Here is a 14,572-nt window from a genome sequence, read left to right on the forward strand (position 1 = left end):
TTGATACAGGATGCAAGATGCTTGGGGCTGGTGCACGGGGATGATCCAAAGAGATGATATGGGGTAGGAGGTGGGAGGGGGATTCAGGATTGGGAACTCGTATACACCCGTGGTGGATTCATGTCAATGTATGGCAAAACCAATACAGTATTGTACAGTAAAATAAAGTAAAAATAAAATTAAAAAAAAAAGAATATACCTTTTAAAGTATGCAATCCCTGAAGATTCCTTCAGGAAATATTTAGGTCATGTTTTCATTTGAAAAGTCAAGATACACCAAAAAGCTTAGGTAATATCATGCCTAGAAATCTAAATGATTACAAAACTTACTTTATAACTTGCAAGATTAAACTTTCATTTGCCATTTTTTTCATTTATCAATTAATATGCCAAATACCATATTAGAAAGCAGAGATATCACTTTGGCAACAAAGGTCCTTACAGTTGAAGCTATGGTTTTTCTAGGAGTCAGGTATGGATATGACAGTTGGACCATAAAGAAGGTTGAGTGCTGAAGAATTGATGCTTTTGAACCATGGTACTAGAGAAGACTCTTGAGAGTCCCTTGGACTGCAAGGAGATCAAACCAGTCAACTCTAAAGGAAATCAACTCTGAATATTCATTGGAAGGACTGATGCTGAATATGAAGCTCCAATACCTTGACCACCTGATTGAAAGAGCCAAGCCAACTCATTGGAAACGACCCTGAAGCTGGTAAAGATTGAGGGCAGGAGGAGAAAGGAGCAATAGAGGATGAGATTGTTGGATGGTATCACTGACTCAATGGACATGAGTTTGAACAGCCTCTGAGAGACAGTGAAGCCTCCAAGAGACAGGGAAGCCTGGTGTGCTGCAGTCCATGGGATCCCAAGAAAATGAACTCAAATGAGTGACTGAACAGCAACATTTATCAATTGCATTATGAAATCTATGTGACAATCTACAAATGTTTAATACTCATCACATCCAATGAAGATATAATTTGTCTTTCAAATAAAATATTTAGATGTACTTTTGAATTCCTCTAATTGAAATCAAAATATATATAATAAAAATATTTGCATTAGGGTAATATATTTTAAAAATCATTTTAGATGCATATATGGTAGGTTTTATTTGTAGACCTGAAAAAAATAGGTTTAAAAATATACTTTAAAAATAGCACTCCTTCATATTGAATTGGAAGAGTGACCCTCAGTTATGTGAGAGGTTTTCTGATGAGCAGTAACCAAAGCAGTAGGTGACAGCAAATAATTTCACTAAAAGTGAGCCTTAGGGATATAAAATATAAAAGGATGGTAGAAATAGGTATTCTGCCTCTAAATACATCTCGACATTTATCGAATCTGAATTTCACCTGTATAATTTTTATTTTTAGTTAAAAATGTTATTTTATTAAGATTAAAATTTAAGCAGGAAGAATAATTTTAAATCATAAATTTACAAAATACCACCATAAAATCAACAAGACTACTGGATATTTGTTAAATGTATTTTATGTACCAAAACTGAATACTTTATATGTATTTATTCATTTCTCACAGCCCTACAAAGCAGGAATAATTATTCTTCCCACTCTACACATGAAGAAAATAAGGTCAAGAATATTTTAAAAAATTGCCCCAAAGTCACATAATTAAGAAATAATGGAATTGAAATTTGAACTCAAGATGTCTGACTTTATGCTAAAAACTAGTAACATTATGAAAATACTGAATTGCTGAGTATACTCATTTCTTTCCAGTAGCAGTCGATGTGACAGGCTTCAACTGTTTCTCAAAAGCCAGGGACATCATCTGGAGTATTTGAATGACAGTTTAATAGGTAGAGAATCCACATACCATTCAGGCAATAAACAATACAGCTAGGTAGAGGACATTTTATAATAGGGAGACTTGAACACTAGGCAGCGGGTTCTAAAGACAAGCAAATCATCTTGGTTTTCCAAGTAGACACATTTTAAGGCTACAGATTCATTCTGAAATATTTCTATTACTCAAAATGTTTTGTAAAACCTCTTTGGGAATTGCCTTTCAGACTAGTTTCTAAGTTGCAAGATAAACTCATCACTATTTTTCTTTTCCTCTTAAACCAGAGCACAGTAAGTCCCCTACATATGAAGCTTCAAGTTGAGAGCTTTCAAATGCAAATGTGCATTCCCATGTCCAATCATGTATTAGTTCATGAGTCTGGCATATATTGTCACATGCGTGCATTTCTACAAGTGGTGTGCTTTTGTGTACTTTATGGCATAATACTGTATAGAGTACAGTAATAAAGTATTTTATTTCTTGCCTATTTACTAGATATCAGTGCGCCAGTTGATGTACTGTACACTATGCTTTTCAAGGTGCTGTACTGTAAGATTAATTTTTTTTTTCTTTATGTATTATTTGTGTGAAAAGTGTTATATATAGCCTATTGTGTTAGACAAGTGGCTAGGCTAACTTTGTTGGTATTAACAATTGTGCTCTTAGAATGGAAATTGCTCGTATGTGGGAGACTTCAGTCAGTTCAGCTCAGTTCAGTTTAGTCGCTCAGTCGTGTCCAACTCTTTGCAACCCCATAAATAGCAGCACACCAGGCCTCCCTGTCCATCACAAACTCCTGGAGTTCAACCAAACTCATGTCCATCGAGTCAGTGATGTCATCCAGCCATCTGATCCTCTGTCATCCCCTTCTCCTCCGGCCCCCAATCCCTCCTAGCATCAGAGTCTTTTCCAATGAGTCAACTCTTTGAATGGGGTGGCCAAAGTATTGGAGTTTCAGCTTCAGCATCATTCCTTCCAATGAACACCCAGGACTGATCTCCTTTAGGATGGACTGGTTGGATCTCCTTGCAGTCCAAGGGAGCCACAAGAGTCTTCTCCAACACCACAGTTCAAAAGCATGAATTCTTCGGTGCTCAGCTTTCTTCACAGTCCAATTCTCACATCCATACATGACCACTGGAAAAACCATAGCCTTGACTAGATGGACCTTAGTCAGCAAAGTAATGTCTCTGCTTTTGAATATACTATCTAGCTTGGTCATAACTTTCCTTCCAAGGAGTAAGCATCTTTTAATTTCATGGCTGCAATCACCATCTGCAGTGATTTTGGAGCACCCCAAAATAAAGTCTGTCACTGTTTCCACTGTTTCCGCATCTATTTGCCATGAAGTGATGGGACCAAATGCCATGATTTTAGTTTTTTGAATGTCAAGCTTTAAGCCAACTTTTTCACTCTCTTCTTTCACTTTCATCAAGAGGCTTTTTAGTTCCTCTTCACTTTCTGCCATAAGGGTGCTGTCATATGCATATCTGAGGTTATTGATATTTCTCCCAGCAATCTTGATTCCAGCTTGTGCTTCTTCCAGTCCAGCATTTCTCATGATGTACTCTGCATAGAAGTTAAATAACCAGGGTGACAATATAAAGCCTTGACGTACTCCTTTTCCTATTTCGAACCAGTCTGTTATTCCATGTCCAGTTCTAACTGTTACTTCCTGACCTGCATATAGGTTTCTCAAGAGGCAGGTCAGGTGGTCTGATATTCCCATCTCTTTCAGAGTTTTCCACAGTTTATTGTGATCCACACAGTCAAAGGCTTTGGCATAGTCAATAGAGCAGAAATAGATGTTTTTCTGGAACTCTTGCTTTTTCCATGATCCAGTGGATGTTGGCAATTTGATCTCTGGTTCCTCTGCTTTTTCTAAAACCAGCTTGAACATCTGGAATTTCATTGTTCATGTATTGCTGAAGCCTGGCTTGGAAAATTTTAAGCATTACTTTACTAGCGTGTGAGATGAGTACAATTGTGCAGTAATTTGAGCATTCTTTGGCATTGCCTTTCTTTGGGATTGGAGTGAAAAGTGACCTTTTCCAGTCCTGTGGCCTTGGCTGAGTTTTCCAAATTTGCTGGCATATTGAGTGCAGCCCTTTCACAGCATCATCTTTCAGGATGTGAAATAGCTCAACTGGAATTCTATCACCTCCATTATCTTTGTTTATAGTGATGCTTTCTAAGGCCCACTTGACTTCACATTCCAGGATGTCTGTAGGAGACTTCCTGTATCACAAACCATCAATATCTATCTAATCTATAAGACTTCAACCCAAATTAAATTCTGCTCTAGAGAATAAGATCTCACCACACTAACAATAATCAAAAGAATATATGAGAAGTCCTAGGAACTTCCAGAATATTTTAAGGAAAATCAGTCACTACTAAGGTAAAAGAAAAAATTATTATTTGAGATTTATAGGATATCTGAAGATATGTTTAAACATGCAAACTTTTTTTTTTTGGTAGTCAAATCTTGATGATCGTAGTGTGAGTCAATTCTGAGATCTTTTCAGTGATGAGCGAAAGACTCTGAGAAGTGAGGGCTGGAGGAAAGAACACAGGAGAGGTGTTTGGGAAGGTATGTTTAACCTGCCGCCCAGCACACTGAGGGTTATTTAGTAATTATCAGGTGGGTTCCATGATAATTTTCTCTCCTTGCTTGCTTCAGAAAGTGATTCATGGGCGTGGTATGATTTATGTCTCAGAAATATCTTCAACCAACGAAGATGTCTCATGCGGATGCAGTGTGCATTAACAGTCTTCGTTCAATGTAAAGAAATTTGGCCTACACGGTATTTAGCTGCTCTCTAAAGAGTAAAATTTTCTATACAGATTTTTATTCCTATATGTATTGGCTCCTTGCCTATTTCGTAAGCCCTGAATGGCAGGAATGCATCATCCCAAGGAAAGGCAGGGTGGGAAATAAAAGTAGAGCTGCCAAGGCAAAATACTTAAATTGTGTGATTGCTTCTCCATTCTTAACATAATAACTGTTTACTTGAGGAGATTATACTTCATCACAATGTCTATTTTAGTCAAAGCAGTTTATGCAACAATTCCCTACATTTTCCCATATTTCTCAGAATATACAGTTCCATATTACTGAAATTGCATTCAGAAAAGCGGTTTTGTACAAACTATTTCACAAGTCAATTGCTATCATCAACTACTGAAATAAAAGTAACGTTAATCTTTTCCCTACACTGTATGTTATTTTCTAGCATTCTGTTTATATTAAAACATTTTAGAATACTTAAACACAACTATATATTTTGAGTTTTGGGAGTTGTTATTGGGTCATTAGTGATAAACATTCCTTAATTATCTACCCACCTTGAAGTCTGAAATGTAAAACTAACTCAGTCATTTGAGTGTATTAAGGAGAAGATACCTCAACAGATTTAACACAGCTTAAAGCTTTTCCTTAAAAATGCTTGCAGCTTCTGCATCAGTAACAAATGTATTTTTCTTTGTTCTGCATAATAGAAATGACACATGAAATTAAAATAAGCTCCTTTTCAAAACAAAAACTGAACACATAAAAATCTGCTGTATACATTTCAGCTTTAGCCTTTGAGCTTTTAACATTTTCCTTTCCTATTTGACTGTGCATAATAAACAGTAAGAAAAGCACAAGGCCATTAATTATCCCTAAACAAGGACATTCCCCAATGTTGTTATTTGAATTGGTTCACCATTTCAAGAGAGAAATTTGAAATTTACTATAGAACTGGGCAATTATTTATAATTTTTTATTCACTTTTTTTTTCCTTCTTAAAGTCTGTTAAGGGGGTTTTAGGCCATCCACGAATGCAGATCAGAGGTATTTGACAAGAAACAGTGACCTGCACTATATATTCTGTTGACTACAGAGAATTTTCTCTTTCTTGGTTTGATCTCAAAGGAAGACCTCAGTGAAATAATGCATCTGCATGAATAGGCTACAGTTTTATTATATTTTTGTACTGTATTCAAAACATTAGGCTTAAAGGGAGAAAAATGGCCCTTGAAAGTTACTGCTCCATACAAACAGCTACAGAGTAAAATATACAATACACACACATTTATACCCAGAGTTTAATTTAATCATTCCAACACTGTATGGTTCAGAATATAAGTATGGACAAAGTCAGGTTGACAGTCAAGCTGTACTGTTGAGATATCCTAATTTTGCAACAAATGAGGATATGATCAATATTAAATGGATCTGCATTCATCCGTGGGAATTCTGACAATAACTCTTTATAGTCTTTCCTACTGAGAGTGCTATATGTATTTATCTTACATATTCCTAAAATATTAGGGGCACAATGTTCTCTGAGTTCTGTGTTATCCAGGTAAAATATGTTCCATTATCTATTATTTTAGTGATGAAGCTAAATTGATAATGTCCTAACTATGGAATTTTGCCCTAAACCCATTAGTCATAGAAGGTATTTATCCCACATGATTTAATGAAGTAAGAAAACATTCCTCACTGGCATAGACACTCAGATTAGCCAGAGTGTTTAGTTTAATTTGGTCAGGCAGCCAGTTCACATATAAAGGATTTTTGAGGAAAAACAGGAAGAGCAATGCTTTCTCCAGGAGGCCTACCATTTTCACATTCAACCTGGCATAGAAGAAATAGGATGACACCATATGTCATTCTAAAGGCTAAATAAGTTCAAGTCAGTTTGAAAAATGTCCATATTCTAATACAAAGATGGTGGTGGTGGTTTCATCACTAAGTTGTGTCCGACTCTTGCGACCCCCTTGGACTATAGCCTGCCATGCTTCTCTGTCCATAGGATTCCCCAGGCAAGACTACTGGAGTAGGTTGCCATTTCCTTCTCCAGGGGATCTTCCTTACCCAGGAATTGAACCCAGGTCTCCTGCATTGCATGCAGATTCTTTACCAACTGAGCTATGAATACAAAGACAAATTGCAAATATCCTAGCTTTCAAATTCTAATATAGGATTACTCTGATCAGTCACGCTATATATTTTACTGCATACTGTCATTATTAATCACAACATGGCCCCTTTTTTTCACTCTTGTTGACACCTCATTTCTCCAACCATTTCTCAGGCACAAGTCTTATACACTTAATATGCATCCTTTCTCTTCACCTTCCATATTTTAATTGATATAAATTTGCACCCATTAAGAACATATAGGGGGCTTCTCTGATGGCTCAGTTGGTGAAGAATCCGCCTGCAATGCCGGAGACCTGGGTTCAATCCCTGGGTTGCAAAGATGCCCTGGAAAAGCGAACAGCTACCCACTCCAGTGTTCTGGCCTGGAGAATTCCATGGACTGTAGAGTCATGGGGTTGCAAAGAGTTGGACATGACAGACTGACTTTCACTTTCAGTCACTTTCAACAACATATAGGGTAGTTTCAGTAAATGGACAGTAAAATGATATTTCACCCTGTATATCCTTAAGCATCTTACTTTTCATTGTTCAATGCTATGTTTTTGAGATGCCTTTATATGGACACATCAGACTACCTGTGAATGAACTGACTTAAGTTATTGGCTCACACAAATAATTGTGCAAGTATACACGTGTGTACCTGTGTCCCAGCTGGACAACCAGTTAAGAAGTCAAAAAATCAGCCAGATCAATTTTTTGGTATTGAGATGATAACCAAAGGCTGATTGATTCACCCAGAAGCAATCAATTTACTTTAGGTCAAACAACTAGTTGATAGACTTTTTGTCTCAATAGAATGGTTGTTAAGTTAAGACCTTTATGAAGGGCTTGCAGCTTTGCTCCATCTTTGTTGCCTAGTAAAAGGTCTGTTAGAATAATGACTTGATATTTAACTGGAAGTCATTAGTCTTCCTAGAATCCACTTGCCAAGCTCTTAGTATTTTATTAATATTTATAACATTGATATTTCAAGGATAACATTTTAAATCAACAAAAGGACAGAGACCTTGATGGTGCATTGTGTCCCACTAAGCAAGGCAGGTGTCAGTGATTCAAGTCTCTAATTAGCATAATGTCAATATGCAGCCTGTCCCATCCAGTGACTCTTCCCTTTTAGAAATCTCACTTTCTGTAAATTTACATTTTCTAATGCTAGCGTTTCCTTCGTGTGAAAACAATAAATTCATTCTTTACATAAGAAGTTAAGTACTTTAGTTTTAAATATTAGTCTGTGAAAACAACTCTAGCAGCTTTCTTTTATAAGCTTTGGGTGATATTTAAATAATAATCAGATGTTTTATAAATGGAATGTCTATAGGTAGTAAATAAAATTTTCATTAATTTAAATTATGTGCCAACGATTAATTACAGTTAATTTCAATTTTATCTTTTGGTGACTGGTGTCTAAGAGATGGATTTGTTTAGCTGCCTGGTCATGAGTACTTAGAAGTCTTATTTTCTCTGATGAATGCTCTTTAGGAGCACTAGAAGCATAAAAATCATTTAAGGAGGCTTTCAAATCACATATATTTCCTACATGAAGATACATTATTTTACATATGACAAGGGAATGGGTATATTTTCAAATGTTTACAATATGTAATGTGCCAAACTCTAAATTCAAATAATACATTCTAAATAAGAAATCCTTATACCTATTTTAACATGGAGAAGCAGAACCAGGAAGGAAGGTGCATGCTCTTGCATGCATGTTCAGTCACTTCAGTTGTGTCTGATTCTTTGGGACCCCACAGACCATAGCCCACCAGGTTCCTCTGTCCATCGGATTTTCCTGGCAGGAGTATAGAGTGGGTTGTCATGTCCTCCTCCAGGGGATCTTCCAGATCCCAGGATCAAACCCCCATCTCCTGTGTCTCCTGCATTGCAGGTAGATTCTGTACCACCAGGAAGGAAGACAACTTGTTCAATTTCAGATAAGGAGTATTTGAGCCAGGACAGAACTAAGAACTTTGTAACTCCAGAGCTAATGGAGCTTTCAATAGTCAGCTCCCAACATATGAGTTACACTTCCAATGAAAGAAGCCTTGAGGCACATTTGGACCTCAGAAATCAAGCTTTGAAAGAGGGAAACATACCAACTTTTAAACTGCCCTTTGAAGTTGGCCAGGTATAAAAATTACTTTGTTGGGAAAAGATGTAGGAACGGACTATAATTTCCTTGATGGGACTATGGGACCCTTCAGGCAGTGTCAATAGGTAATTTTAATGTTTTGGTTCCTCACTTTTGCCCATATCAACTTAAATAAAATATTTAGGAAAACTTGGTTATTCTTATGTTATTGATGTGTCTAACTTATTCAAGTAGGGATCTCACTTTTTTTTTGCATGTGGCAGGGGCTATTCTGATTATCAACTGTTGTTATCTAAGATAAACAATTCAGTAAGCATGTTAGCATATGTTTATGTTGGCTTAATTTGTAACAATGTGACAACACATAGGTAATACAGTAGTAAGTGGAACATGTCTCTAAAAAAGAAGTCTCTTAGACTCAGGGGTGGAAATCACATAAAACTTGGTAATATTATGTGAGCACTGCAAAAGAAACTTTTTGATTTATGATATTATTTTACACACTTGGGGATACTTTAGGATAAAAGGGGTATCAAAATCTAATTCCTTTTTCTTTATTACAGGTACAACTATGAAACAATATTCACTAGATGGGATCATCAGAACCCATTTACAACTGCTATACTTTTTGAAAATGCAGCAATTGTATCAGATATGCATTCATTACAGGCCTACTGTAACCAACAGGAGCTGATGATGGCTTTTCTGAAAAACTACAGAATGTCAAATGGGAGCTGCTTCTACTTTATGAATATACTATTCTCAGAATTCAAAGGCAAAAGGTGTATAAGGCAATGTTTATTATCTATCCTCTCAACTATCAATGTTTAAGGTACTCATGCAACTCACTGTTTATCTATTTTTATAAATATACGGTACTATTCAAAAAGTGACACCAAACATATACTGTCCGTATATAACTAATGCAAAAACAAAAATAGTAAAGGAAAATTCAATTAAAGGCTCATATGGTACCTTTCTGCAGGAGGAAATGGCCGCCCACTCCAGTGTTCTTGCCTGAAGAGTCCCATGAACAAAGGAGCCTTCAGTCCATGGGGCGGCAAAGAGTCAGACACGACTGAGCGACTAAACAACAACGAATGGTACCTTACTACTCAGATTTTTCAACTTGAATAAAAACATATCCCCAATTGTGAATTCTCACTGTGAGAGCTTTAGGAGAAGAATGGTACCTGGCCCAAATTTGAAATTTTATTGAGATTAAAACTAAAAATACATTTTGTGCTCTATGTTTTTATTATATTTATATTATTTTAAAAATAACAACTGAAATGTATAGATGATGGTACACCATTGTGTGTGTTTGTATGTGTTTTATATCTGTGTATTAGAAAAACGTCTAGTAAATCTTACGTTTCAAAAGAAAATCATGAAGGTGGCAATAGTGGCAAAGCTTTTGAATTTCTTCAAATACCCATTATCAAAGTGAGCAGATGAACTAGAAGTAAAACCGAAAACCTATGGACATTTATAACGAACTAGGTAAGAACTTGCCCTACCATCCCTCAAAACAAGCAGATGGGGACAAAGCACCAGCCACCATTGCCACTGAAGGAAAAAAAGCAGCCAGAAGCAAAGATATTTCGTCAACCAGAAAACAACAGAAACCCATAATATCTGACAGGTAGTCACTGGATGTTTGATGGATCAACTTGAGAACAGTAGCTGAACTTGAAGGTGTTTACTCAATCAAAAAGCAGGCAAGTTTAAGGCACTCATATTAGTACTTAGGAGTTTCCCTGGTGCCTCAGACTGTAAAGGATCTGCCTGAAATGCAGGACACATGGTTTTGATCCCTGGATCTGTAGATCCCCTGGATAAGGGAATGGCTACCCACTCCAGTATTCTTGCCTGGAGAATTCCATGGACAGAGGATCCTGGTGGGCTACAGTCCACGGGGTTGCAAAGAGTTGGGCACAACTGAGACAGAAGAATTATACAAAAAAGATCTTCATGGCCCAGATAACCACAATGGTATAATACTCACCTAGAGCCAGACATCCTGGAAGGCAAAGTCAAGTGGGCCTTAGGAAGCATCACTATGAACAAAGGTAATGGAGGTGACAGAATTCCAGTTGGGCTATTTCAAATCCTGAAAGAGGATGCTGTGAAAGTGCTTCATTCAATATGCCAGCAAATTTGGAAAACTCAGCAGTGGCCACAGGACTTCAAAAGGTCAATTTTCATTCCAATCCCAAAGAAAGGCAATGCCAAAGAATGATCAAACTACCACACAATTGCACTCATCTCATATGCTAGTGTTGGAGAAGGAAATGGCAACCCACTCCAGTGTTCTTGCCTGGAGAATCCCAGGGACGGGGAGCCTGGTGGGCTGCCGTCTATGGGGTCACATAGAGTCGGACACGACTGAAGCGACTCAGCAGCAGCAGCAGCACACGCTAGCAGAGTAACGCTCAAAACTCTCCATGCCAGGCTCCAACAGGGTGTGGGCTGTGAAGCTCCAGATGCTCAACTGGATTTAGAAAAGGCAGAGGAACCGGAGATCAAACTCCCAATAACCACTGGATTATCGAAAAAGCAGGAGAGTTCCAGAAAGACATCTACTTCTGCTTTATTGACTATGCCAAAACCTTTGACTATGTGGATCACCAGAAGCTGTGGAAAATCATTAAAGAGATGGGAATAACAGAACACCTGACCTGCCTCTTGAGAAATCTGTATGCAGGCCAGGAAGCAACAGTTAGAACTGGGCATGGAACAACAGACTGGTTCCAAATAGGAAAAGGAGTACATCAAGGCTGTATACTGTCACCCTGATTATTTAACTTATATGCAGACTACATCATGAGAAATGCTGGGCTGGAGGAAGCACAAGCTGGAATCAAGATTGCCAGGAGAAATATCAATAACCTCAGATATGCTGGTGACACCACCCCTATGGCAGAAAGTGAAGAAGAACTAAAGAGCTTCTTGATGAAAGTGAAAGAAGAGAGTGAAAAAGCTGTCTTAAAGCTCGACATTCAGAAAACTAAGATCATGGCATCTGGTCCCATCACTTCATGAGAAATAGATGGGGAAACAGTGGAAACAGTGACAGACTTTACTTTGGGGGGCTCCAAAATCACTGCAGATGGTGATTGCAGCCATGAAATTAAAAGACGCTTACTCCTTGGAAGAAAAGTTATGACCAACCTAGATAGCATATTCAAAAGCAGAGACATTACTTTGCCAACAAAGGTCCATCTAGTCAAGGCTGTGGTTTTCCCAGTAGTCATGTATGGATGTGAGAGTTGGACTGTAAAGAAAGCTGAGCATCAAAGAATTGATGCATTTGAACTGTGGTGTTGGAGAATACTCTTGAGAGTCCCTTGGATGGCAAGGAGATCCAACAAGTCCATCCTAAAGGAAATCAGTCCTGAATATTTATTGGAAGGACTGATGTTGAAGCTGAAACTCCAATGTGGCCACCTGATGTGAAGAGCTGACTCATCGAAAAAGACCTCAATCCTGGGAAAGATTGAAGGTTGGGAGGAGAAGGGGATGACCAAGGATGAGATGGCTGGATGGCATCACTGACTCAATGGACATGAGTTTGAGTAATCTCTGGGTGTTGGTGATGGACAGGGAGGCCTGGCGTGCTGCAGTCCATGGGGTCACAAAGAATCAGACACAACTGAGCAACTGAACTGACTGACTGACTCTCTGAGCAACTAACACTTTCATTAAGGTATGAAGAAGGCAAAGCAGACTAATCTCTGTGAACTGATACCTACTCTGAGGAGAAACTTCTGAAAGAGGAATCAAAATTGAGCAAGATTCAGACAATATAAGCAGAAGATAGAAATTTCAGGTAAAATCTGGGAGTGCAGAAGCAGAATAAAACCAAGAAACCTTAGTGAATGAGTCTCACTGTGAACACTAAATGAAATAGCAAGAGAGAAAACATATTTTAGGATCTATTTTGAACCATACCCTCTTCTAAAAATCCAGTAAAATTAATAAAATTGAGCAAGATAAAAAGAAAAAGGTCAAGTTCTACTCAGGTATTATAGGAAAAAGATCAAATTCTATCTAAAATTATTATAAGATTTTTTAAAAGATCAAAATTACATTCCTACAAGCATTTTGAGCATTCTAGAAAGACACATCCAAAAAACAGATCAAACCACACTCTACTCTTTCAAAACAATCTAAAAGGCATTAAAAAAATGATCAGTGATATAAAAGAACACCACGAATCACAATTAGAAAAACTTAAGAATCAGGTGACAAAACTCAAGACACAATCAGAAATAAAAGAAAAAATCAAAAATGAAGGCTACATTAAAAACAATACATTAGTAAAAAAAAAAAAGGAAGTTAATGCTATAAGTAGAGTGAAAGATATTAGTAAAAGGAAGAATTTTTAATTTAAAAAATTAAGAAAAAAGAGAAAAAAGATCTTAAAATCTTAAGACTTTCCTGAAGAAAAATTTTAAAATGCCACCTGAAACTTAGATATTGAAAGAGCTTATTTTAATATGGATCTTAAATTGTTTAAAAAAGAATATTTTATGCATCGAAGCAAGAAGAGTTAGTGTTCTTATAACAGAAATAAAATCAGATAAAATAAAATCAGACTTGTTAACAGTAACACTTATGATACTCAAGGAAAGGAATGTAAGCCAAATATTTTTTACCCAGCAAATCTGACACTCAAACACAAAGAATAGATACAAATGGTTATTACATGCAGGAAGACAAAATATCATTTCCATGAGTCCTTTCAGAAAAATAAAGAAAAATCTTCAGACAATTACAATAACCAGAGAAACTTTGATACAAGTTTAGTAGTAAGCATTAAAGGTGGAGTTAAAAATGGAGATTAAAGGGAGAAGATGGTTGGTAATGACTTTAGACTCTGAAATTTTACAAATAGTACAACTATAAAAGATGAAGTGGTGGTAAGAGCATATCAAGAATTTTTTTAAAAATAATCTCAATTACATGTTAAGTAGTGGTAGTACATGAGTACTGTGCCACTCCAGCTTCTTTCCATTTCCATTTGCATGGAACATCTTTTTCCATCCCCTCACTTTCAGTATGTGTATGTCCCTAGGTCTGAAGTGGATCTCTTATAGACTCCATATATACAGGTATTGTTTTTTTTTTATTTTTTTTTATTTTTTAAATTTTAAAATCTTTAATTCTTACATGCATTCCCAAACATGAACCCCCCTCCCACCTCCCTCCCCATTCAGCCAGTCTGCATCTTTTGTTTGGAGCTGAGTACGTCATCGTGCTACTGTCATGTGCCCAATATGGGATATTCTGTCATCACTTAATATCCTTGAGAAGCAGGCTTTATGGTGAAGCAAAATGGAATACATAGGTCATATAAATATATTAAATTTAAAAATTTTATTGTGCTGTATTTGAATTAGAAATATGCATATGAACCCATGAGTCACACATACACAGACACACGTGTGCACCCACAAATACATACTCTACCTAACTCTGCCTACTAAAAATGCCTAGAAAAAATGACCCACACAACTGAGACCAATAAAATTCACTAGTGGATACATATGTTGGCCCTGAAATACCATTTTCTACTAAAAGAACCCAGAGCTTCTTGCAAGAATGGCAGTTCCCAGTCCATGACAGAAAATAAAGGTAAAAATGGAGCATATTGTCATACTCTATAGCATGAGAGTTACCGAAATCTATTAAAATTATAACAAAAGACCTCAGTTATCAACCTGAAA

Source organism: Capra hircus, chromosome 11 (genome assembly GCF_001704415.2).
Source record: "Capra hircus breed San Clemente chromosome 11, ASM170441v1, whole genome shotgun sequence".
In the NCBI taxonomy this organism is placed as follows: domain Eukaryota; kingdom Metazoa; phylum Chordata; class Mammalia; order Artiodactyla; family Bovidae; genus Capra; species Capra hircus.